Here is a 27,954-nt window from a genome sequence, read left to right as displayed (position 1 = left end):
ATCTAATGGGGAAAACTGAAATCGAAGAGATGTTTTTTACTTAAAGTTGATCTGGCAATACTTAATATTCATTTCAACATACATAATATGTTAAATCTTAGTAACAAATACTAAACAGATTGTGGACTTTCTTGTGGTGTACTTTAAATGTGATGTGAACAAAAGATGCCGTTAAGACATTGAGTTGAATTAAAATAATTCCCACGTTTAACAAAACAGTAGCACAGATGCACATTTACATAAACATTTAAAAGCTTTTTATATTGCATAAAATTATTTTTCGTCTCTATTTTATGCATGGCTTTTCAGTTACTAATATTAGTACGCCATAACCAAATCTCTATCGTTTCCGCATACACCTTAGATTATTAAGCTAAAACTAATTCACTATTTTAAATTTGCTGCTAGTAATGATGCGGAAACATATCATTATAACAGCGATTTCACTCAATCTATTCACATTTTGAAGTTAGAAAAATCATAGTAATAAATGTTCAACACAGGTTTTTTTTAGCGTGATACGTATGGCTATTTAGCAGGTAACGTGAATTTCACAAAAGTATTGTCAATACGGAATATCAAGATTGTGAACTTTAACAAGGAAAACACTATTTATGTAGTGTCTTTTACGTCATTCTGTCAGCAAGAAGATAAAAAAAAAAAAAAAAAAGCATTACATTTGTACTTCAGTTATTACTAGTGCTGCCATCTTTCGACTCTGACGCCTATTCGTGCGATTAGACACCTGCATTTTTAAATACTATTCTTCCACACTTGCTCAGTAATGTGTGAAGGACATTTAGTTGTTAAAGATACTAAAATTTAAAATTTGCAATGAAGATCTTATCACATTCTGGAAAAAATAACAAACTACGCGCCAGAACATTTTAATAGAATACGTGCGCGCTCGTGCGGCAGGCCGCATGTGGTATTTCAAACCTTAGTGCTTTGTGTTTCTGTTGCTAAGAAAAATTGTTTTTCCTTCTCTAAATAAATGAAGCAAGTTATCTTTGTCTTAAAGACTGGGTTTAAACACTTATGCATCTGAAGTGTTTTTAAACTTCTTGTATATATATATTTTTTTACCTGTACCAAGACGTATTTCCAAGACAGTAGACAATTTTAACAGTGCTTTGATAAAATTTATGTAAACAATACAGCAAATTTGTGTGTAACCAGTGTTTCTAGCGAGAAATGTTTTAAAACCAGACGCCAAACTAGTTTTTCGGTAAGTACGGTTTCATAATTTTACCTCTTGACAAATTTCGAAGCTGAATGTTTTTTTTTTTTTTTTTGTGAATCTATTTACCTCTGGAGCTGAGTTATTTCATATATATAGTTATGATTCAGTAGGTGATCCGGGAAAATTTTCCGCCCCCCCCCCGAAGCCACGAAATTCCCCCGGGACTATATACCTTATCGTGCTTAAAGCTGGGTTGTCACTTTACAAGAATCTTGTACCTATCATTAAAAAAAAAAAAAAAAAAAAATGCAACTCTACAATATTTCTCCATGTAAACATAGTCTTGAAAGGGACATACAACATTTTTTTCATCTTGCAAGGAGTCAAACCATAATGTAGATTTCCAGTATTTTCGTAATACGTACTACGTTTCACTCTCAGTGTATTGGAATTCCCGGAGAAAATGTTCTAAAAACGTCATTGGATATACAGATCGGAACACAAGGACCGTATGTGCAAGGACCATATCGGCTTTGCCATATGTGTAACACGTGCATTTGGACGGGGCGGTAAATTTCCAGGGGTGGCAAAACCTTTCATAACTATATTATTTAAAATAAATATTTCTTGTTGGAAACAGATTTCATGATGATGGTAGTTAAATTTACTAACAAAAGCTGACCTTCCATTTAAATACTACATTCATAAATCATGTTTAAGTCCCATTAGTTTAAGGTCGCATGGACAGTGCTAAAGCAAATGGTAAAACAAATCACAGCATGAATTGCTTGATTGTTTTCAAGTACAAGAACTCAGTTCTCGAACAGTAGTGAACACCTGTTAGATTTGGTTAATTATCTAAATTTCGATATGAAAACTAGTCTTGTGTTTGTCACAAACAAGTTCCTTATCATTGAAGGTGAAAACATTTTTTTTAAAAGATTAAGAGGTGTAGAATGAAAATCAAGAAATAAAGAGAAGAGAGTTAGTTGCACTGGAATTGCAAACTGATATAATTATTGAGATTGAAGCTCGATATTAAATTCTATAAAAAGAATTACCATCTTTCCTCCGCAGGAAAAAGAAACAGACAGAACAAGATTGTATTTGTAGTGTTTAGGCCTTTCTGAGTGCGAGTGCTTTTCCCTCCCCTTCGTTGTTCATGATGGAATAGCATACTTAAAATCGTAGTTTTTAAGATTTGTTCTTTCTGGAGAAAGGAGGGCGGCAAATTATGCAATTGCACAAGGCAGTAAATTGCGTAGGGCCGCCCCTGGTCTCATGTCCGGTGTGCATAGTATTCAATTAGACCCAAACAAACTATTTGGAAGAATTTTTTTAACATTTTCGTTTTATTTACAAGAGTTTGAGTTATTGTGCTTTATATCTTTATGCAACACCGAACTTATGAAGGACGTAAAATAGACTAATAGAAAACAATATAGACTTGGAAGTGTTTTAGTTGGTTGATACGCAGCCCATCATACAACATAAAACCTTTCAGTATATGCCGTACCCCACCACATAATATCGCCTCCAATAGAAGGGGATTTTTTAAAACCACGTCACCAGTCGCGGAAATCTTACTTAGCGGGTGTACGCTATTGAATACGGCCCTGTTTCGTAATAGGGATAGTCTGTGTTTAAATATTGACATTAACCTCCTAGGTTTTTCAAGCATTTACCGCCACTTTCGTCAGACAATTCACGATGGGATTGTACCTTTACATGTGGGTCCTGACCGACTTCTCCTTCCTTTATTGGTTTTTTTTTTTTTTTTTATGATTCCAGTGAAATTTGGCTTTGCAGGTAAAATTGCCTCAGGGCGCAGATTTCTGGGTAACTTCCGGTTGGTGTGTGTGTGTGTGTGTATTTAGATATTTGCATTTCTTTTTCAGATATTTACATAATCAAAGTTTCAAATAAAATTATCAAGTCTATAGGAAGCCCAAGCAAACTTTGTGGAGGTTTGGAAACTCTGGGCCACCATTTATCGACGCCTACTGACGTGGCTACACTTTCTTAACATAATTATACTTGTTCAACAGCGAAATGATAGATGTAGGCTAAAGATTTGGTTTTACACCTCCACTTCATTCTAAAAGGAATCTAGTTCTGTGTGATTTTTTGGGAACGAAGGAGGCATCGTGCTTTCGGGTTTAATATTGAATACGTATTGGATCCCCTTAAAAAAAAAAAAAACTTTGGACCCCTCCCAACAGAAAGGAGACCACGGTTCCTCAGTGGTAAAGCGCGTACCTATGATACGTGGAGTCCCCGACAAAGTAAATGTGTGGTGGACAACATCGTGCTCATGTTTTTACTCACGGTGCTCCCGTTTCCTCCCACTTTCTCATTCCACCAATTCCTCCATCTTCATTCACTTGCTTTAATCATCATCTTCCTTAGCCTAACAGACTTGATCATTGGATGTTAAACTCAAAGATTTCATTTCCCTCCCCCGCAAAAAAAAAAAAAAAAACATCTAGGTGCGTGCCTGGAGAGTGCATAGTTAATAAGGTATCCAGGTGCGCGCCTGGATAATTAATAAGGTATAGACAACAATTATAATTAATTCTTAAACTTTTATTTGTTTAAGTATAATATTGTTTAAAGATAATCCATAAATTAATCAAGAAATCATACCGAGCTTAACAAAATTAGGTGCTTGCAGTAGTGCTCATGCGTAATCAGGGCCGTGCCGTGGAAAATCAGCGCCCGGGGCGAGAATATACGACGGCGCCCCCATACATATATTCCAAGCAATTTTTCTTATCTTTTTTCCTTTTTCTCCCAAATTTTTCGCCCCCTTACTTCGGCGCGCATATTTGCGAATCCCAAACGTTTCAGCATATCCCCTGATCTGATTGGTCGATACAGATGCGATATCACAAGACATGATCTACATATAGCACAAAGTAGACAAGAATTGTTGTCGGCTCTGGTAGCCGAGTGGTCTAGCGTAACATGCTAGTAACGGAAATGTTTTTGGCGAGGGTTCGAATCCTGCCTACGGACAGTTTTTTTTACTACTTTTAAAAATGTTTATAACACTTCTTTCGTTAAAATAAGATTAAAAATAATATTCAAAAAGTGATTTAACGATCATTGTTTTAAAATTTTCATTAAACTTCTTTCATTAAAATAAGTTTGCTCTTGTACTATATAGATCCACAGCAAATGTAGTAGTAGTAGTAGTACGTTTGCCCTTGTACTATATAGATCCACAGCTAATGTAGTAGTAGTTCTAGTAGTAGTAGTAGGAACGGGTTAGAAGCCCCGCAGGGGTTGTTTGGATTATGTTCTCGACATCAAATTGGCAAGAATGCTGAAACGTTTGGGATCGGCAAAAATGCCTTCGGCGCCTGGGACCGTCGCCCCCCCACGGCACGGCCCTGTGCGTAAAGTTACGCACACACACACACACACACACACACACACACATATATATATATATATATATATATATATATATATACCGAGCGAATCAAAAGTCCCTTGTCATAGGCCAATTCGGTAACTATTGAAGATATGAAAAACATGATAAGAGAACATTTTGATTGCCAAGTGTGGGTTATCAATCTAAAATGGTGGAAATTTCTTAATCGGACCAACCATTTAAGCTCGACACTGGTATAACTCCCATTAATAAAGAAAAAATTAACGTTGCCACGTCAGTGGAGGACAAGATGGAATGAAATAATCTGGAGCGTGAAATACCCTGGGCCAAGGAGAATAGAAAAGGGAGCATATTAAAGAACAAAGGAGCAGACCTATTTGCAGGGCTCACGACAGTGGCGTCAGCACCACAAGAGTGAAGAGGTACGAGAGAGGAGTTATACGAGGAAGACAAACAAATGAAAATAAGTCGTGTCGTTTTCTGACAGGTTTACTGTAAATGTTAGTGAGAAGAAATGTATATACCTCACGCACGTACGGCACTTGCTTCCAGACGTAACAGTCCTGGGCACTATGCCAATAGGTGCTCAAATTGGTGTCCCTCCTGCTGGCATTTTTGCCGATCCCAAACGTTTCAGCATTCTTGCCAATTTGATGTCGAGAACATAATCCAAACAACCCCTGCGGGGCTTCTAACCCGTTCCTACTACTACTACTACTACTACTACTACTACTACTACTACTACTACTACTACTACTACTACTACTACTACTACTACTACTACAACTACTACTACATTAGCTGTAGATCTATATAGTACAAGGGCAAACGTACTACTACTACTACTACATTTGCTGTGGATCTATATAGTACAAGGGCAAACTTATTTTAATGAAAGAAGTTTAATGAAAATTTTAAAACAATGATCAATTTTAAATCACTTTTTGAATATTATTTTTAATCTTATTTTAACGAAAGAAGTGTTATAAACATTTTTAAAAGTAGTAATAAAAACTGTCCGTAGGCAGGATTCGAACCCTCGCCAAAAACATTTTCGTTACTAGCGTATTACGCTAGACCACTCGGCTACCAGAGCCGACAATAATTCTCGTTTACTTTGTGCTATATGTATATCATGTCTTGTGATATCGCATCTGTATCGACCAATCAGATCAGAGGATATGCTGAAACGTTTGGGATCCGCAAATATGCCTCCTGCTGGTGTCACAAACGGATACGGCGTCACACACTACCACACACACGCCGGAGTGTTTGGGGTGTTATTGCTCCACACACGTTACGAATATTCTCCTGCAGCTGTTCCACGGTTTTGAGTCTATTCCGATACACAACAGACTTTAGATACCCCCATAAGTAAAAGTCTAATGGCGTGAGGTCAGGTGATCTGGGCGGCCATTCCACGGGACCCCTTCGACCAATCCATCAGCCAGGAAGCACCTCTTCAATCATTGTTGCAGTGTGCGGCCGTAATGTGGCACTGCTCCATCATGCTGGAAATAAAATACACGCCGCGATACCAACGGCATTTCATCCAGATACGGCTGTAATGTGCTGTACAGATAATATAGATACTAGTCTGATGTTAACCTATCAGGCAAAAACACGGGCCCTAATATGACGTTGCCGTGTATTCCACATCACACGTTCACTCGCGGATCGGCCTGATTGTGCGCTTCAACAACTATGTGGGGGTTCTCGCGAGACCCATACACAGCGTTGTGTCTGTTGACTGTGCCGTTGAGGTGCAAAGTAGAATCATCACTGGATAGAATGTCAGCCTCTAGCATAGAGTATTGTGTTTGTGTTCGGTGAAACCACTCACAGAACTCTGTTGGCCTGTCTGTCATCCCTATGTAACGTTTGTACCAAATTTATCTTGTAAGGATAATATCGTTCACGTGATAATATTCTGGAGACTGGCTTGTGAGATACGGACGCCACTTCTGCAATCTTCCGTGTTGATCTTTCAGGACTAACTGCCACTTTTGCAAGCACATCAATAGTCATGTAACAGGTTGTTGCAATTTGTGGCCATCCACTACGAGACCCGTCCGCCACGCTACCTGAGGCTTTAACACTAGAATGTTCAACGGAACATTTTTGTTCCACCATCATCTTCATTGCAGTCTTATCTATTAATTACCGCACGATTTTTATTACATTCTGTGACTTTTAACCTTTTGAAAAAAGAATGAGATTGCCAGAAAATTACCTTCGTAGGAATTATAGATTTTTAGATATTACCACATACTCCTAGAATGCCCGCGGAACAATTTTGTTCCACCATGCTTAGGTGTGTGAGAGATACATTATTACGCACATTTTATTCCCCCTTTTTTACGCTGACGTTCATTATCCCTCTTCTGTTTGCATTCCTGTCCCTCCTCTCAGTGCGTTCTCCCCCCTCCCTCAACACCACCTATCCCTATCCCATCTTATATATATATACAGGTTGGTAGGAATCTCCACCGACAAAATTCGGGAGGTGATTCCCGACACCGATACAAGAAAAAAAGTCCTTTTGAACTTTTCTCTAGGACACATAGTTTCGGAGCTACATGATGCCGAAAACGAATGATAGAGGCAAGGCGGCATGGTCACCTCAAAGGAACGAAACCTGTTCTATTCAAAGATGGGTATGTCGCAATCGTGAAATCAGTACACAAGGGATTCTCCAAAGGAGCGTAGGGACTCCTGGAGAAACTGTCAGGTAAAGATACGTCAAAATAGGCGTAAATGGATACGTTTCCCACCCGGTAACCATAATTAGTTTTAACCATGTCGAGATCTGAAACAGAGACGAAATGGTGGACACGTCATATTCGCATTGTGTGGTTGCATAAGGGTCTTCACCACAGCAAAAATTAAACTATCGGTAATTTTATAGTTTTTTCTGTAATATGTTCAAAATAAATACAAATATTGGGAAAGCAGAAACATAGTGCGCTAGATATTATTATTCTGCATGTGATACCGTCATCACAACTCACTTATCTGCTTTCCATTTGCAACTGCCGAAAGATTTAGCATTTTTGCGGGTTTTGTAAATAGCGGCACACCCAAAGAAAATAGGTGAGTTGTGATAACGGTATCACATGCAGAATATTATCTAGTGCACTATGTTTCTGTTTTTCCAATAATGTTATTTATTTTCAAGATATTATAAAAAAACCTTTAAAATTAGCGGGAGTTTCGTTTCGCTGTGGTGAAGATCCATAACCACCAGGTACTGATGGTAACCAACAATGCAGTGGTATTAATTATTCCTACCAGGGATGCTATGCTGTTTTCATGATATAAGCCGGTTATAAGCTTTTACGTGAGGGTGATTTCCCCTGCACCCCCTCGTTTATTTGAACATTGCTGACAGCAAAACATTGACTATTTTCGGGAACATTGCACGGTCACAAACAGAGGGCCATAGCTGCCATACGGCTAAACCACACTACATACGTACTTCGTTGATTTGCCTCGAGAGAACCCCCAAGTTGTCAGTCTAGGTCATTCCGATGCACACGGAGTTAGCACTGAAGAAACACTGAGTGCACAACCAACAAACAATACATCACCATCGAGCAGACTTACCTTGTCTGTCAAAGTCATCCATGAAGTTGAAGTGGGCAACTACTACGTTGTGTGTTGTGAATCACGTTCATAGTGTAGTGTGTTGTGACAATGGCCCATTACACCAATCAGGAACAGGCCGAGATGATTTTTGTGTATGGAGAAGCACATGGAAATGGTAGGCAGGCAACCCGATTATACAACGATCGATATCCCAATAGACGCCAATCGCATCATACAACATTTGCAACGCTGTTTCGTCGTTTGTGTGAGACCGGAACGTTCCACCCTGCCATGTATGACACGGAAATATCACGTGAGGAACACATGCATGCCGAAGAACGTATTTTGCGACATGTGCTCGATTACCCGAGTGTAAGTTCCAGGAAGCTTGCCCGTCAGCATAATGTCAATCATGAGAGGGTGTTGTCGATCCTTCATGCCAACAATTTTTACCCCAATCATTTGCAACGGGTACAGGGTCTATCGCCACGGAATTTTCCTCCCAGGCTGGACTTTTGTAATCAGGTTCTCCATTTGGTAGCAACAACTGTCGGATTTCTCTCCTCCATTTTGTTCACAGATGAAGCCCAATTTGAAAGGGATGGTATCCAGAATTTTCATAATAGTCATCTGTGGTCTGTAGATAATCTACATGGAATGGTACAGGCCCGCCACCAGCACCAGTTTCGTATCAACGTTTGGGCAGGGGTTCTGGGTGACCATCTCATTGGACCAGTTGTTCTTCCACAATGACTCGCTGGGCCTATCTATTTGAATTTCTTGCGCGAGATACTTCCTACACTTCTGGAGGATGTGCCGTTGGTCTTACGACAACGTATGTGGTATATGGGCGATGGTGCCCCGGCGCATTTCTGTCACCCCGTGCGTGATTATTTGAACACTGTTTTCCCGGGCAAGTGGATCGGCCGTGGCGGTCCTATGTCATACCCTGCCCGGTCCCCGGATTTAAACCCTCTGTATTTCTATTTATGGGGGCATCTCAAAACTGTTGTTTATGCTACTCCGGTACCTGATATCCAAAAGTTGGAACAACGCGACCGAGCCGCTTGTGACGCTTTGAGGGAAGAACCAGACACGTTTCGATGTGTGCGCCGGTTTGTGCGACGATGTCTGAATGCCTGTGTTCAGAGTGGTGGACGTCATTTTGAGCATCTTTTTTAGTGTTGCCACAGGTAAGACTGTTGTAAGCTTCTGAAATCTTTAGTGTCATTCTTTGTGATACTTATTCATCACGGGCTGTAGTGTAACATCCTTGAAAATACAGTCCATGTTTGCCTCTACGCATGGTTACTTTGGTCCATGTCTTCCATGCCTCAGTTGCCTAATCGGTAGGGCCTACAGCGATTCTCGGCCCTGCAATGTCTGCGTACTCTGCTTGTTGCGGAACCTCTGCACCAACACCCATGTCCGGCGGTGTTCCCTTGAATTGGTCCCCGACGTGCAATGGGGAATCCCGACTTTTCCAGCTCTCACCCCATAGTTCGTACGTAAACCATACATAACACGTCATAGTACATACGTCTGTTTCATTTTTCACTGTCCCTACCATGTCTGCTTTGCGGAATCTCCTTCTTCCTGTATGGACTCCCATTGCGAAGTTTCATCTGCTTCATTCTGTTTGCACCATCAGTTCCCTTGTGTATGATTTTATTTCTCATTTTGTGGACCGACATCACTATCTCAATTTGTGACAGGCCACGCTGCCCCATCAGCATTTGAATACGTGTTGTTTGCGCAAGTTTTGCATTTCGCTCACTTCGAGCGGCGTGACTGAGCGCTCCGCTCAGTTACCTTCTGAACACCACTGTTGTCTAAACTTGACTGACAACAGTAACAACATATAATCAGGAAGCAGCAGGTTAAATCGAAAACAAGAGGAGCAGGTTGCAGGCAGCTGGAGAAGGATAGAAGAGAAATGCAGTGTAATAAAAACAAGTGAAAAAGTATAAAAAAAAATAAAATAAAAATGCAACTATCAAAAAATGTTTGTAGGTGAATTAATAAAACAAAAAGTGTTTAAAAACTTGTTTTGTTTTGTGTTAACCTATCAGTCAAGGTAAAAAACTAACAAGTAAGCCGTATTCGTGAAAAAGCCAGCCACTGCAAGTAAACATCGCATGTCACGTACTAATGTCAACTAAAAAAATTAAAACAAGTGCTATTTGTATACGGTATACGACACATTAAAGCATGCTTTACATTCGTAACATTATAGAATTCTTTTGATATTACCGTAATAACATATGCGCATATAAAAAATAAATCTAAAATATTGTTACATTATTTATATAAGCCGACATAATAATATCCATTTCAAATACTTCATTCATAACCTAATCTATTTTATTAAATACTGCATATCAGTGCTACAAAAAGTAAATAATTAAGTTTCTTACGCCAGTCAATATTAATAAAAGTCAGTCACTTATATACACTCTAAAGAGTCAATAAATATAAAACGTCATGTATATAATAAGCACACAATACAAACGCATTACTTTATATAAAATTCTTTTAACCTTAAGCTCAAGCTTAAAACATCCATAAAAAGTGCTTAAAAAAAATCAATCTATATTTAATATAAACCTATATAATAGCAAAATATTACTTCAAATTATAGCTATAAAATATCTAACAACCACTGTATTTATATAACATCGTTACATAACTGTATTATTTCTAAAAACTATGCTAACTAACATATTTATTTGTAAAAAATAATTAAAATATCAATAATAAATTAAATTCAATTTAAATAAAAGTTCGCTAGTCGCAACTATCAAATGTCAATTAGTTAGTCACTTTGCATTCAAATTAGTATTTCACTAATAAATCATCTGTTCAGGCAAAAACAAAACAAAAGATAAAAACAATTATATCAGGTGGCAAATATAATATAATAGTTCAGTGCATCCATAAAAAAAAATAATTAAAAATAATAAATAAATAATAAATATAAATATAAATAAAAAATCAAACTTCTTTCTAAACTTATAAAATAACATAATTTGCTACTGTCGTCTGAACTTTCCTTTATTCTAAAAAAACTAAATAGTAAAAAAACCTTATTGCATGTATTATTATTATTTTTGTTGTATATAGTATTTTATATATTTCCTTGTTTAATATATCTTATTTCTTTTAATTACTTGTCAATCTCAGTTTTATGTTAAACGATATCAATAATTAAAATAAGTAACGTTATCAAATCATTATTAAAGCAACTGTTTACGTCAAAATATTGTTCGTTTGTGGTTAGCATTATCTGTTGTGTATATAAATACTATTTTGTAATAAAATGTGGTATTATAAAAACAAATATAGTAAATAAATACATGTGGTTTTTAATAAGTTTACACAAGTATATTCTAAAACTCCAAAGTCTAAATTGCATCATCTCTCTACGTCCACGCTACGTCTAACAACTTCGTAAATAACATCATTGTAAATATTTATATTAAAAACTCAAATAATAAGTTGTCAATTACAACCCAAAAGTATTGTAATATTAATATTAGTATTCTTATTTAAATTCACTATTTCTTAATTCACTGTTTTCGGAGCGTGCGCTCCTGCTACCAAGATTCCGGATAACGGGAGGTTATTAAAGATTTGTTTCATATTTTAACCATTAATACCCTCCACCGTTACCGTCACCGTCACATTTTAGATTATGAGACTTAGACGCTTGTGAAGAATAGTGGCAATCAAGAGTGTGAATTTCGTGGACCGTTAGTTGTGTAGTATACTTCGTCGTAAAAAAAATGAACATGGGTGGAAATCGGCGTAATCGACAAAGAGACAGTGCAAGTGCACGTAAATCTGGTGGTGCGGCCATGTCAAACTTAGATAAAGTAGTGTGTTGTGACGATCCAGCTAGAGATGAGTATCATGTACAATGTTGTCTGTGTGATCGCTGGTTTCACCGCGTGTGTAGTCAAATAACGGAGGAAGAATGGAATGCTCAAAATGAACTCGAGGATGATGCACCAATTGAAGCATTATGGAAGTGCAAACAGTGCAAACCACGTAAGGTGAGGGAAATGGGAGAACGAAGTCTGTCTTTGGATGCGATGGAGCAAATGCTTACCCGTATGTTTGAGAAGTATAATGAAAAGGAACACTGTGAGTTAAGGTCGAAAATCAAGGAAGATTTTCAAATGGAGATGAAGGTTATTCAAGAGGATTTACGGGATACTAGAGAGCAATTGGAGAACAAGATTGAAGAAGTTAGTAAAAAATGTGACAGGTCGAGCGCCTCGTTAACTCAACAGGTAAATGAATTGTCACGAAAGATGGACGGAACTCAGCAGGAAATTCAAAATTTGAAGAATACTGTGTGTAAACTCGAGGAAGTGGCAATACTAACAGAGAAAAAGGCGAGTCAGCAATTTGAAGAAGTAAATAGAAGAATCAATCAGGTATCGAAGAGCTGTGTTACAGGTATGGCACAATGTCAGGACAGGATGCAGGATGAGATTGCAGATGTGAAGGATGAGATGTTACAAATGATTACCGCCCAGATAAAAGATCGGTTGGCCAAAGAAGAGTTAAAAGTCATGCAGAAGACTGATGAATGTAAAAAGGTGATAAAAGAGGTTTCAGGAAGAATGATTAGAGCCAACGCGGTGATAAATAATCAACTGCAAGAGTATCGCGCGGAAGTAAGTCAGTCGAAGGTTGTCATGTGGCAAAACACTTCGAAACTGTGGAAAGTACAAGAAAAGTTGGCTTGTCAGGAGGTAGCAATCGCGTCACTTCAACAAAGGATAAAGGAGAAATGGCAAAAACATAGTTCAGGCGTAAAAGAGGAAACAGAAGTGAAGCGGCCATACTATCCTGCTCAATCTCCAAGCTTATATGGAAGGCGCAATAAAAGTGATTCCAGTGGTACCTGCTGTGGAAAAAGTGCCCTCAATAGTACGGCGGCTTCTCGGAGCAAGGAACCTGAGGAGCACCCAAGTTATCGGAGGAGACGGATCAAGACCAGTTCGTCTAATGAGAGCGGGTATTCAAAAGAAAATAAATGGTCCCCGAAGACGAAAAGAAGAAGGAACCGACAAAGAAAAGTGTGGATGACCATCTTCCTGGAAACGTCATAGAAGAAAAATTGAGTGAATGCAAATGCCATCCGGAGGAAGTATGCAGCTCACAGGTATGTGAATGCGGTTATAAAGATCTAAAAGAAGTTTTCAATCAGTGGAACAGCGTATTAATGCAACAAAAAGATTCGTATAATGAAGCTAGGTCAAGACAAAGAGAAGATTGCAACCTGAGACAAATTGCGCTGGCACAAGTAAAGGATCAAGCTCTTGTGGAATCTTTGTATGACCCACTTGTTCAGAAGATTCAATGTTCGGCTTGCTGTCCAAAGAGAGTGGAAGTCAGGGAAGAAGCAACTAAAAAGAGTCTGTACGCTACCCTAAAAGAAGTGAGAGAAGTGGTACAGAAAACTCCTATTGCTCCGGAACACAAGAAAATGCTGTTCAATGTGCTAATAAAGAAAAGAAAAGTTTTCGCCCATTTCCCAGGAAAATGTAACAAGTTTAAGTATACAATCCAGGTTACCACTAAAGATCCAATTGTGAAACAACCTTACCCAATTCCACTTTGTTATCGAGATAAGGCAAGGGAGCAGATCCAAAAATGGTTGCGTCAAGGTATCATTGAGCCTACAGTTTCAAAACATCATCATCCCCTGGTAATAGTCAGAAAAAAGAACTCTGATGAGGTTCGAGTCTGTCTTGATTTGGTTCAGCTTAATAAATTCGTATCTTTGACAAATCTGAAGGTCGAACGCCTCGATGACCTCTTTGCAAAATTTAATGGGATGACCTGTGCAACGTCCCTTGACCTGGTGCATTCCTACTGCCAGATCGAGTTAACTGAAGATTGTAGGGATCTTGTAGCATTCTCTTTTGAAGGCCAAATGTACCGGCATTACAGAGTACCCTTTGGTTACAAGAATGGTGAAGCTTGTTTAATGGCAGCGTTGCAGCGAGTATTGGAAATTACTATTCTTGAAAAGATCTTACTGTATATAAATGATATTTTAATTCCCGGAACTGATCCAGTAGCTCACATCAAGTTGTTAGACCAAGTATTGTATAAGTTAGAGGAAGCAAATATGACGGTCAATTTAAAAAAATGCACATTTATGGTATCTAAGGCAAATTTCTTAGGTTTTGTGGTAACACCGGTAGGAATAGCAAAAAATCCAGAGTACGTGGATATAGTTAAATCATTGCCTAAGCCAACAACTATAAAGTCATTGCAAAGGACCTTAGGATTTTTTCAGTGGTGCTCCAAGTTTATACATAATTTTGCTCGTAAGTCAGCACCATTATACCAGCTGCTTAAACAAGGAAAAAAATGAACCTGGTTGCCTAAACATACAAATTGTTTCGAAAAAATAAAACATGAGATCTGTAAAAACATACTTTTGGTGCATCCAGATATGTCAAAAAACTTCATTATCATAGTTGACGGCTCAACTATTGAAACTGCTGCTATTTTGACACAAAAGTATAAAAATGGAAAACAAGTTATTGGTTTCACTGGACACATACTTAAGTCTTGTGAATCTCGCTATACCATTACTAAAATAAAAATGTTGGGTATTGTAAAAGCTATAAAAAAATGGCGTAATCTATTAATAAGGCATCATGTAATCGTACAAACTGACCATCAAGCTTTGGTGCATTTTAAAAGCATAAAATATTGAAATACCAGGTTGTATCGGTGGTGTATTGAAATGCAAGATGTAAAGTTGGAAATCCAATACATACCTGGAGTAACCAATGTAGCAGCAAATACTTTGTCTCGTATCACCGTATGCCAATCACCTAGAATTGTTACAATTTTAAACTTTCATGTTCTTCCAGAAGATTTAGCAAATATGACCAGTGAGGATTGGAAGCAGTACCAGCGTAAAGATCCACAATTAATGAAATATATTAATGCTCTGGAGCAAAATCAGACCAATGTACCAAAAATAAGTTGGGGTAAATCTGTACGTCTGTATTATAAAATCCAACAAGGTGTGCTGTTAAAACGTAATTTTCATTTAAAAAATAAATAAAGAATAGTTGTACCCAAAAGTTTAATAAAAAAAGTACTAAAATGTTACCATGATAACAGGGGTCATTTTAAATATGCGAAGACACACACGATGCTTCTGGAAAATTTCGTTTAAAAAAACATGTATACTAATGTGCAACAATACATCCGCAATTGTGTATTGTGTATGAGACATAAAGCTAATCCTCATCCTCTTTCAAGGAAGTTACAGTCAGTCACCGTCTCAAAAGCTCAAAAGTTATTATCAGTTGATGTGGTAGAAAAGCTTCCAACCAGCAAGTCAAACATGGCATATGTATGCACGTGCATAAATATGTTTACAAGGCATCTAGTAGCGTACCCAATAAGACGAGCTACAACTGCTGCAATTCTGAGGTGCCTAAATTTGTATTTTATGCATTTAGGCATTCCAGACGCCATTATATGTAACAACGGTCCATGTTTTGTATCTAGTAAGTTCCTAGGATCAATGGCTAGTAAAAAAGTTAAAGTGTATCACACCACACCATACCATCCTCAAACAAATCCCGTGAAAAGAATGCATAAAAAAATAAATAGGCTTTAAAAGTATTGTGCTGAACAACATGTGAATTAAAGTAAGCACTTATGAAATATCGTTATGCTACTAAATTATACTATTGTAAAAAATCTAAACGTTGCTCCAATCCAAGCACATCTAAACGTAAAAAATGTAACGCCTGTAATAAAACAACTGTTCCAAAAAAAAAACTAATAAAAACGGAAATTCGTGGGACAACCGGCTACTTATGGTTGCACACCGTAAAAAGTCTCAAATGGCAAAGAAAAATCAACGTACCAACAAAAAAATGACATCGAATCGGCATGCTAATGTAGGCAATCTTATATTCCTCAGGGCACATCCCATCAGTGATGCAGCAGCACAGCAAATAAAAAAAATGTTCAATCTGTACTCAGAACCATACTTATGTGTTCATAAGCCAAGTCTTAAAGTTGTGAAGCTAATTAATCCAAACAATGGAAAATCAATAAAACACTAATCCAAACACCAATGTAAATTGTAAAAGCCCACTAAAAAAAATATTGGAAATGGCAAAAAAAGGCAAAGAAACATTGTGCCAGTCAACTTTTAAAGGACTTGCCTGATAAATACTGTAAATAAATTGCGGGCTGTACATATTTCAAAATATTGTATATATATGTATATAAGTGTGTCAGGTTTCATTTGTGTGTGTATTATCTTGTTCTTATAAGTATCTGTAAAACTAAGTAAAAGTTAATCTGTAAATGCTTAGTAACGGCGCAGGGATCAACCTATTCGGACGCCATATGTGACAGGCCACGCTGCCCCATCAGCATTTGAATACGTGTTGTTTGCGCAAGTTTTGCATTTCGCTCACTTCAAGCGGCGTGACTGAGCGCTCCGCTCAGTTACCTTCTAAACACCACTGTTGTCTAAACTTAACTGACAACAGTAACAACATATAATCAGGAAACAGCAGGTTAAATCAAAAACAAGAGGAGCAGGTTGCAGGCAGCTGAAGAAGGATAGAAGAGAAATGCAGTGTAATAAAAACAAGTGAAAAAGTATAAAAAAAATAAAATAAAAATGCAACTATCAAAAAATGTTTGTAGGTAAATTAATAAAACAAAAAGTGTTTAAAAACTTGTTTTGTTTTGTGTTAACCTATCAGTCAAGGTAAAAAACTAACAAGTAAGCCGTATTCGTAAAAAAGCCAGCCACTGCAAGTAAACATCGCATGTCACGTACTAATGTCAACTAAAAAAATTAAAACAAGTGCTATTTGTATACGGTATACGACACATTAAAGCATGCTTTACATTCGTAACATTATAAAATTCTTTTAATATTACCGTAATAACATATGCGCATATAAAAAATAAATCTAAAATATTGTTACATTATTTATATAAGCCGACATAATAATATCCATTTCAAATACTTCATTCATAACCTAATCTATTTTATTAAATACTGCATATCAGTGCTACAAAAAGTAAATAATTAAGTTTCTTACGCCAGTCAATATTAATAAAAGTCAGTCACTTATATACACTCTAAAGAGTCAATAAATATAAAACGTCATGTATATAATAAGCACACAATACAAACGCATTACTTTATATAAAATTCTTTTAACCTTAAGCTCAAGCTTAAAACATCCATAAAAAGTGCTTAAAAAAAATCAATCTATATTTAATATAAACCTATATAATAGCAAAATATTACTTCAAATTATAGCTATAAAATATCTAACAACCACTGTATTTATATAACATCGTTACATAACTGTATTATTTCTAAAAACTATGCTAACTAACATATTTATTTGTAAAAAATAATTAAAATATCAATAATAAATTAAATTCAATTTAAATAAAAGTTCGCTAGTCGCAACTATCAAATGTCAATTAGTTAGTCACTTTGCATTCAAATTAGTATTTCACTAATAAATCATCTGTTCAAGCAAAAACAAAACAAAAAATAAAAACAATTATATCAGGTGGCAAATATAATATAATAGTTCAGTGCATCCATAAAAAAAAATAATTAAAAATAATAAATAAATAATAAATATAAATATAAATAAAAAATCAAACTTCTTTCTAAACTTATAAAATAACATAATTTGCTACTGTCGTCTAAACTTTCCTTTATTCTAAAAAAACTAAATAGTAAAAAAACCTTATTGCATATATTATTATTATTTTTGTTGTATATAGTATTTTATATATTTCCTTGTTTAATATATCTTATTTCTTTTAATTACTTGTCAATCTCAGTTTTATGTTAAACAATATCAATAATTAAAATAAGTAACGTTATCAAATCATTATTAAAGCAACTGTTTACGTCAAAATATTGTTCGTTTGTGGTTAGCATTATCTGTTGTGTATATAAATACTATTTTGTAATAAAATGTGGTATTATAAAAACAAATATAGTAAATAAATACATGTGGTTTTTAATAAGTTTACACAAGTATATTCTAAAACTCCAAAGTCTAAATTGCATCATCTCTCTACGTCCACGCTACGTCTAACAACTTCATAAATAACATCATTGTAAATATTTATATTAAAAACTCAAATAATAAGTTGTCAATTACAACCCAAAAGTATTGTAATATTAATATTAGTATTCTTATTTAAATTCACTATTTCTTAATTCACTGTTTTCGGAGCGTGCGCTCCTGCTACCAAAATTCCGGATAACGGGAGGTTATTAAAGATTTGTTTCATATTTTAACCATTAATACCCTCCACCGTTACCGTCACCGTCACAAATTCGTTCGGGAGATATTCCACTTTACCCACGGTGTATGGCCGATCCTTTGCTCGGTTCCTGCTGGAACACGCCGCCTCTGTCGACTTCTGTTCACGACTTGTTTCCAGTTGTGGAGTCACCTCCCGAAGTGTATTCACCCACACTTCATATCCACAACTTCATTGTTGGTCACCATCGGTACCTGGTGGTTATGCAACCACACATACCTAATATGGCGCGTCCATCAATTCATCTCTGTTTGAGATCTCGAGATGGTTACAACTAATTATGGTTACCAGGTGGGAAACCTATCCATTTACGCCTATTTTGACGTATCTTTACCTGACAGTTTCTCCGGGAGTCCCTACGCTCTTTTGGAGAATCCCTTGTGCACTGATTTCACGATTGCGACATACCCATCTTTGAATAGAACAGGTTTAGTTCCTTTGAGATGACCATGCCGCCTTGCCGCTATCATTCGAAATAGAGAAGATATAACGCTCTAAAGTGTATTTTACCACGTTTTTGGCATCATGTAGCTCCGAAACTATGTGTCCTAGAGAAAAGTACAAAAGGACTTTTTTTTTTTCTTATTTCGGTGTCGGGAATCACCTCCCTAATTTTGTCGGTGGAGTTTTCTACCACCCTGTATATATGTTTCCCTCCCTTCCTTAAAGTTGCGGGGCTGAATTTGCATTTAAACAGCATCGGAAGTATCACTGTTCATCTCAAAGACCACAAAAACTATGGTTTCAACATAGTATCGGTCATTTTCGATCATCTTTACATATCTCCCCTTAGCTTCTCCTAAGTTGCACCGTCGAAGTGAAATGATTAAAACCATTCCAGGCAAAAACCTCATCTATGTTGAAAATTTAATCGAGATCAGTCGGATGGTCCAAGAGATATGAAGTCACAAACATCGTCACTTCCAATTTTATATACATTAGATTATTCGCTGAAATTCAGAAAATTGGGATGACCTTCGCGAAGAGCCTTAATATTTACTGTTAAACATAACAAACATTTATTGCTCAACGTCTGTTTAAAAGTTATTTCTATACAAAACTTCTGTTTACTAAACATCAATTGAAAAAAAAATGAAATGAAATGAAATCTTTAGTTTTACGTCCCACGATTATGCTGGTTAGGCTAAAGGAGACGGTGATAATGAGAAATGAGTGAAATGGTGGAATGAAGAAAGTGGGAGGAAACGGGAGAACCCCAAGAATACCCACGAGCACGGTGTTTGTCCACCACAAAGTTCACACGGCGCGAGCTTGGATCGAACCACGGGCCCCAAGCACCGGAGGTGAAAGCTCTACCACTGAGCCACCGCGCCCCCCTAAACATCAATTGATTGAAATATACCTTAAAAATAGAAGCACTATCATATTATCCAAATACATTGGAATAAAATAACAATGCGTAATACTTTATTCTTTATAGAAAGATTCAAACAGAACATTTTAAACAACATTCCCTCTGCTCGCGTGAAAATAACTCAATTTCAGTTTTAATGCATCACTACTATGTTAATATTTGTTTGCTCTTGTTAAAGACATCTTGTCACTCCTTCGTCACTTGCCCACAAAACATGAAAAATAGTTGAGTCAAGCGCTGCAAACTATCACGGAATTAGACTCTTGGTGGTTGTCTAGTGACTGCAATCACTTGTCGACAACGAGAGAAAAGGTGCAGGTATAATGTACAAGCGTGCAGGTATATATATATATATATATTTTTTTTTTTTTGTTAAGAGCAACTTGCGTTAGTTAATGTGGTTGGGTAGCGCTTATGAAATTATGAACGTAAAACGATTTTTCTTCGTTCTTTCTTTCAGCTATTCTTAAATATACTACATTTTTGAGAAATGTATCAATATTGTCTTGTGCTGAAGAGTAAACTTTTATTTGTGCTCATTTCAAAAGACATTTTTGAGGTTTGAAAATAGGAGGTTGCACAACCATGCAACCTCTTGCAGAAGTGCGATGATACCTATATAAGGTTTATCTAAATGAAAAGGCGAGAAAAATCATATCTCTAAACAAATGTTTATTATAGTATATGTTACTTACAGAACACACACTGAGAAAAATCCGTTCTCCGGACAGCGGTATATTGTACAGTCCGCAGCAAAAAGCCTGCAACATGAGCATGTAAGTTTATTGTTAAACTATGCCTAACAACCCAGGGAATCAACATAACGTCTAAGTAGCACGAATCACGGCAGCAGAAACCTCTGCGTCCTACCCTACACACTTATTTTTGAGCAAAAGACTTCGTCGTTTTCACAGTAAACTTACATGCTCATGTTGCAGGTTTTTTGTTGCGAACTGTACAAATATACGGTATTCTCTTACTTACTACTGAAATCAGTACAGAGCATACGTTATCCATATGTTACATAGACACTGCCCTTTGATGTTAAATCATGCCGTTGCAGGATGCCTCACATCTAACAGTTTTCCGTATATCACATGCATATACTTATGTTACATTCGTCAGCTATATGTTATATATATATATATATATATATATATATATATATATATATATATGTCCATTTGTATGTGAGATCCTACCGCCTATAGTGTTTCATACGGGAAGTACATATAGAGGGAACACTTATACAGAAAGTATTATAAAACATGCGTTTTCAGTCATACGTTTACTGTACGTTAAGTCCAAAAACTACAGGAATTAAGCATGTAACCTATCTTTTTAAGTACGCTACCTACATTTTTTCTCAGTGTATGACTTACTGTACTGTCAATAGATAATACACTGATTAGATACCATTGATACTGATACACTGATGCCAGCACATAGGAAGAACGTTGACGGCTTCAGTGTAGAAACTCCTGGGCCATTGATGATTCCATTGTTCTATTGTATCCCGTCTCATAACCTTGACACTAACGTAATAAGGTGGAACGTGCGTGACACTGCTCGCTGTATACCTCCTACACAGTGTTTCTTTCAGAAACAATGTTCCGGGGGTCACACTTGGTATTCCGGGGGGGGGGCACTGCTGATACTATTCTATTTATTGCTATTTTATACAGTATTATTTTGGTCTCCTCCCGGGGGGCGCTCTCAGAGCTCCGGGGGAGGGGGCAGTGCCCCCCAAAAAACAGGTCTGGAAGAAACACTGCTTCTGCATCCTGCGATAAATTTCTGAAGCATGGACACTTTCGGTGCGAAGAAATTGGATAACAGCTTATTGCGCTGATCTGGAGGAATCAATTATACATCCGATCGTGCTAAACAACTTTCTCCAACTGAGTTAATAATAGGCGACTCTCATCGCTACAAGCGTAAATTGGGAATCACACCGCACATGTATCAGCAAACATATTTCACCACTTTGATTGAATACAACACCGGTACAGTCAACTGAAAAAAAAAATCTCGATTCTTAAAGTTTATGCTCTATGGAAATCAGTATTGAAACCGGAAGCACTAGTAAATTTCTACAACTTCCGGTTTCAGTAGAATGTTACGGGCTGTGATTATATGTCCTCTTGAGACGCTGAATCGATAGCAGAAAACCGTTTGTTGCTATCTATTACCATTTTTGTTCTATCGCGATAAACGTTGACACCGGAATTTTGAATTCGCACCACTTCCGGTTTGAGTAGAGTTAACGGAGGAGATGGAACCTATTCTTGGAACGATGTCTCTTACCGCTTTTGCTCTGATACCTATGGACAAAGCCATGCAATAAGTCTTTCGACACGTATGCATAGCAAACATATGGTATACAAGCATGAAAGTATACAATAGTAATAAATAGCATAAGTGGTTTTGGATATGGAGTTAGTATCGCAAGAACATGTTCTATCTCTGCCGTTATGTATTTTATAAAAATGGCTCAGCGGTGGAGGCGATTACCTCTTGTGCATGAGATCCCTTGTTCGATACCTGGACAAATAAGTTTGTGGTAGACAACATCGTGTTCGCGGGTTTTCTCGGGTGCTCCCGTTTTCTCCCACATTCTCATTCCACCAATTCTTACATTGTTATTCACTTGTTCTTAATCATTGTCCTTCTTAGCTTACAAGGCATAGATCATACGATGTTAAACTTAAAGATTTCATTTCATTTCATTTCTATTTAATAAAACCGAGAGTAGTCGGAATTTAGTACCACTTTTGATTCCAATATTGATTCCCATCAGTAGCGTAGCCAGGATGTGTGTTTGGGGGGGGGGCTCAAGTGCTGTTATAGGTACACAGAAAAACTACAAACAAAAAAATATATAAACATAAAAATATATAAAAAATTACAAACACCAAAGTACCAAAGTACATTGTTGGACCTCTTTGGGGGAGGCCCGGCCCCTCTGGGCCCCCCTTCCCTACGCCACTGATTCCCATAGAGTTTGAACAGTAGTAAGAGGCGACGAAATAGAGTTTCGATTGAGAATTCCAAGAACCTATTCCATTTTATTTCTTATTCTTCAGCCGAACGTAATAAAAACCGGTACAACTTCTGGTTTCAATATTAATTCCTATAAAGCAAATACTTCCCATCTTAGTCCTTATAATTTCAATAAAGCCGGAAATAATAAAAATCGGTGGAACTTCCGCTTACAATATTAATTCATATAGAAAAAAAACTGTAAGAGGTAGCGAAAAACTATTTTTGGTATGGATTCACCGTTCTAAGTACAGATTCCATCTCTAATCTTATCTCCCTATCGCAACCAGAAGTGATAGATCCAGCATATTCCGATTTCAGTATTGAACCCCCGTAGTTCGAAAGTCTACTGTAGTTTCACAACCTGAAACGAAACTTACTTGTTTATATTCTTATCTCTTCAGGAACTTGCCAGTAATCCGAAGTGACGTAAGTTGCTTCGCATAATCATCAAAATTGTCATATTCGTCTTCTATACAGTAAAAAGTAATGCCATGTAATCAAAGCTACATGTTTTTTTTTTTACCTCTTTTTTTTTTATCTGTTGATAAAATTTTATAGACTGGTGATCGACTTTAGAGTCATGCCTACTTAACAAAATGGATGAGCGTTTAATGATACAAAGCGAATAATTAGTTGCAATTACGTGCAAGCGTCCAATTTGTAACCATCACAATAATAAGTTTGATTTTCCGCCTCGTAACCCACGGACATAGACGTCTTTCATACGTGTCGGTTACAATTGACGAAAGATATTGTGTAATGCCTTTTCTTATGCTATGTATACTGTAATATTATATGTTTTAGTTGCTAGCGAGAACAAAATATTAAACAGAAGATACAAAGGGCGTTCAATAAATTTTACATAGATGGTTTATAATGTTGTTATTAGTTGTAGTATGATGATGAAATTTTGAGTGAACATACTTTGATCCGTTGGATACCAAATCACGTCACTCAATGTAGCCTCCATTTGCTGTGACGCTAAACTAACTAACTAAACTAACTCTATGGTCTATGGAACCCGGAGGTTCAATGCCGCGCTCACAAAAGCTCTCCACTGACTTCTATCCTTAGCTAACTGCATCCAGTTTCTACTTTGTATTCCTATCTCTGCGAGATCCATCTTAATATTGTCCTCCCATCTGCGCCTAGGTCTTCCTAATGGTCGTTTTCCGATTGGTCTTCCACTCAAGACTTTGAAAGCGTTTCTACTTTCTTCCATTGCCCATCTACTACTACATGGTGGTTTCTACTACATGACCTGCCCATCTAAGTCTCCTAGACTTGACGACCCTAACAATGTTGGGTAAACCCTATAAATTATGTAGTTCCTCGTTATGAAGTTTCCGCCATTCCCGTTTCTCTTGGGTCCGAATATGCTTCTCAGGATCGTGTTCTCAAATACTTTCAGTCTATATTCTTCCCTCAGACTAAGTGACCATGTTTCGCAACCATGCAGAACAACAGGTATGATTATCGTTTTATATAATTTAATCTTAAAATTCTTCGACAGAATTTGCGACTACAAGAGATTTTGAACCGAATAGTAACACGAATTCCCTGCTTTTAGTCGACATTTAATTTCTTCGTGAAAATGATTTTCGTCTGTTAATATCGATGCTAAATATTTGACAGTATCCACTTTATCAAAATTATTATTTAATATTTTAACTCCTCCACAATTTGCCGTATTACGGTCCCGACGCACTTCCATGTATTTAGTTTTCTGTGCATTTACTTCAAAACCCATTTCCCTGCAAGCGTTTAATAAGATCCCTGCATTTCTTTTTATTGTTCTCCTATCACCCCCTATTAAATTTACATCATCAGCATATGCCATAATCTGGTGAATACTGTTCAACTCTATGCCCTGGTTGCTATCTTTGATTTTCCTTCTGGCGTATTCCAGCACAAAGTTGAATAACAATGGCGACAACGAATCTCCTTGTTTCAGGCCATTTTCGACGAGAAAGCTCGTGGACAAAAATTTTCCTAACCGGACTTTGCTTTGGGATTCACTTAAACATATCTTAATTAATCTAATTAGTTTTCTCGGTATTCCAAGTTCTGTAAGAACGTTGTATAATTTGTTGTGACGCATTTTCTTCAATGCTCTTCTCATGCCTTGAATGTACTTTGGTAAAATTCAGGTAGTTGACTTCAATACCATTGTTTCACACGAGAAATGAGAGCCTTGTCACTGTCGAACGCTTTTTCTCGCAGGTGAGTCTTAAGAAGAGCAAACAGGAACGGAATCCGGACTGTAAGGAAGCTGAGGAACGACTTTCCGTCCCATTTTCATGATTTTCTGCTGTGTCATCATAGCTGTGTGAGGCTTGGTATTATCATGATGGACTTTGATTACGTTACCTTGCAGCTCTGGTTTCTTGGTCTGGAGAGTACGTCGTACCTTATCCAGTGACAAATAACACTCCTTATGGAGTCGTGTTCCAAGAAGTCGATGAAAATGACACACCACTAATTCCAGAACAAGGAGGCCATAATCTTCTTGCGTGATCTGATAATGATTACGTCCTGATTCTATTTTTTTTTTTTAAGTCAAATTTCAAGCGTAAATACCAACGAAACATAATATTCCAACGTTCATTATTCGGATCAAATAAAATGCACCGTGGCTTAATGGTGCTTGTCTCTGATGTGAAGGGATAGCAATTCTATTTTAAACCGCTAAGGTTATAGTGGGTAACATTATTATATAAGTTGGCCTTTTCGGGGATCATTTTCCAACTTTTTATTCTTCTAATTCCTTCGTCACTCTTCATTTGGATTAACTACTCGTCTTTTTTTTTTTTAATTTGTAGAATACAGCTACAGAACATTAAGGCTGAAATGAAATTTTTGAGTTTTATGTCCCACGGGTATGCCGGTTAGACTAAAAGAGACGGTGATGATGAGTAATGAATGAAATGGTGGAATGAAGAAACTGGGAGGAAACGGAAGAACCCCGAGGAATCCACGCATACGGTGTTTGTCCACCTCAAAGTTTACTTGGCGGGGGCCGGGATCGAACCCGGGATCCCAAGCACCAGAGGTGAACGCTCTACCACTCAGCCACCCCGGCCCCTAACATTAAGGCTGTTGGAAAACTATGCCATCTTTGTTTTTATCTCATTGATTTAAATGATGATTTTTTTTTATCTTTCAAATCATACTGAAATTTTACTGGTTTGATTTTACTGATTTCTAGTGTTAGCCACGAGGCAATAAAATTTCGCGTCTCGAAAACGAGACGAGAGGTGCATTTTCAAATTCGGGACAAGAAGTGCATTTTCAAATTCGAGATAAGAAGTGCATTTTAAAATTCGAGCTGAAAAGTGCATTTACAAATTCGGTACGAGATTAGAAACATAAAAAATCTCTTCTCGTTTTCAAGACAAGAATCGAGACGAGACGAGAAATTTCTCGAATTTCGTGGACAGCACCCATGTCTTACGAGTAGCCCTCAAATATTGTTTTAGTATTACATGATTCATAGTAATAACCTATACATTGATAAAGGAATTGTACGAACACCGTGAAGATCATTTGTCAACGTTTAAATATACGCAAATCATTACACAATGTACTTCAATAATAAATTTTCTTTAGATGTTGATTGTATCCCACCTTCCGTAGACCACTCGTAACGAGAAAGAATCCTGATAACTTTTAGATAAAATTTAAGAGGAAAATTAGGACATAAAGTTTGAACATAAATTTGAGTTTTTAAGAGGAAAATTAGGACATAAAGTTTGAACATAAATTTGAGTTTTTAAGAGGAAAATTAGGACATAAATTTTGAACATAAATTTGAGTTTTTAAGAGGAAAATTAGGACATAAAGTTTGAACATAAATTTGAGTTTTTAAGAGGAAAATTAGGACATAAAGTTTGAACATAAATTTGAGTTTTTAAGAGGAAAATTAGGACATAAAGTTTGAACATAAATTTGAGTTTTTAAGAGGAAAATTAGGACATAAAGTTTGAACATAAATTTGAGTTTTTAAGAGGAAAATTAGGACATAAAGTTTGAACATAAATTTGAGTTTTTAAGAGGAAAATTAGGACACAAAGTTTGAACATAAATTTGAGTTTTTAAGAGGAAAATTAGGACATAAAGTTTGACCATAAATTTGAGTTTTTAAGAGGAAAATTAGGACATAAAGTTTGAACATAAATTTGAGTTTTTAAGAGGAAAATTAGGACATAAAGTTTGAACATAAATTTGAGTTTTTAAGAGGAAAATTAGGACATAAAGTTTGAACATAAATTTGAGTTTAACGTCCCGTTCAGCAGCGAGGCTATATGAGACGTGGACCTACTGATTAACGTGGAATCCGAACCACATGAGCTCCCGCCGGGAATCGAACCCGGGTCTCCCAAAAGTTTGAACATAAATTTACAAAACGACATGAGATGAGAAACATTTTTCCAAGAATCGAGACGAAACACGAAAGAATTCTTCGAGAAAGAGACAAAAATTCGACCAAAATTTAGAATTTAGAGATAGTTCGAAATGGAAATAGTTTTCTCTTGCCTCGTCTCGTCTTGTAGGTAGTACTATTGATTTCGTTTTCAAGTCTATTTAAATGCACCTCACTTACTGAAGATTGTACTTCGTGATTTGAATCTTTAATATTTAATATTCAAATTATATTACAACATACAATATTAAATTTACAACATTCAGTGCGTAAATAATCGTATATCCTAATCCGCATACTTTCTGAGTAAATGCTGAAAAGGAAAGTAAAAAAGCACTTCTAGAGCTGTATTTCTTTAGAGATGTCATCCAGACAGAAGAGATGTCATACTTATAACGGGTATATACCACAATCACCGATGCAATTGTACCATGCCTCATGAATGATCTCTATCTGTGAGATTCCTTGCATGTCTTCAGTCATCACTACTATCTGTTTATGCAACCACGCATAACATTTAAAACTGTTCGGTCATGTTGAACCTGACTGCAATGTTCATTTTG

The sequence above is a fragment of the Thermobia domestica genome, chromosome 1 (assembly GCF_964235325.1).
Source record: "Thermobia domestica chromosome 1, izTheDome1.hap1.1, whole genome shotgun sequence".
NCBI lineage: Eukaryota > Metazoa > Arthropoda > Insecta > Zygentoma > Lepismatidae > Thermobia > Thermobia domestica.
The sequence above is the reverse complement of the archived record's forward strand: the minus strand, read 5'-3'. Positions refer to the sequence as shown.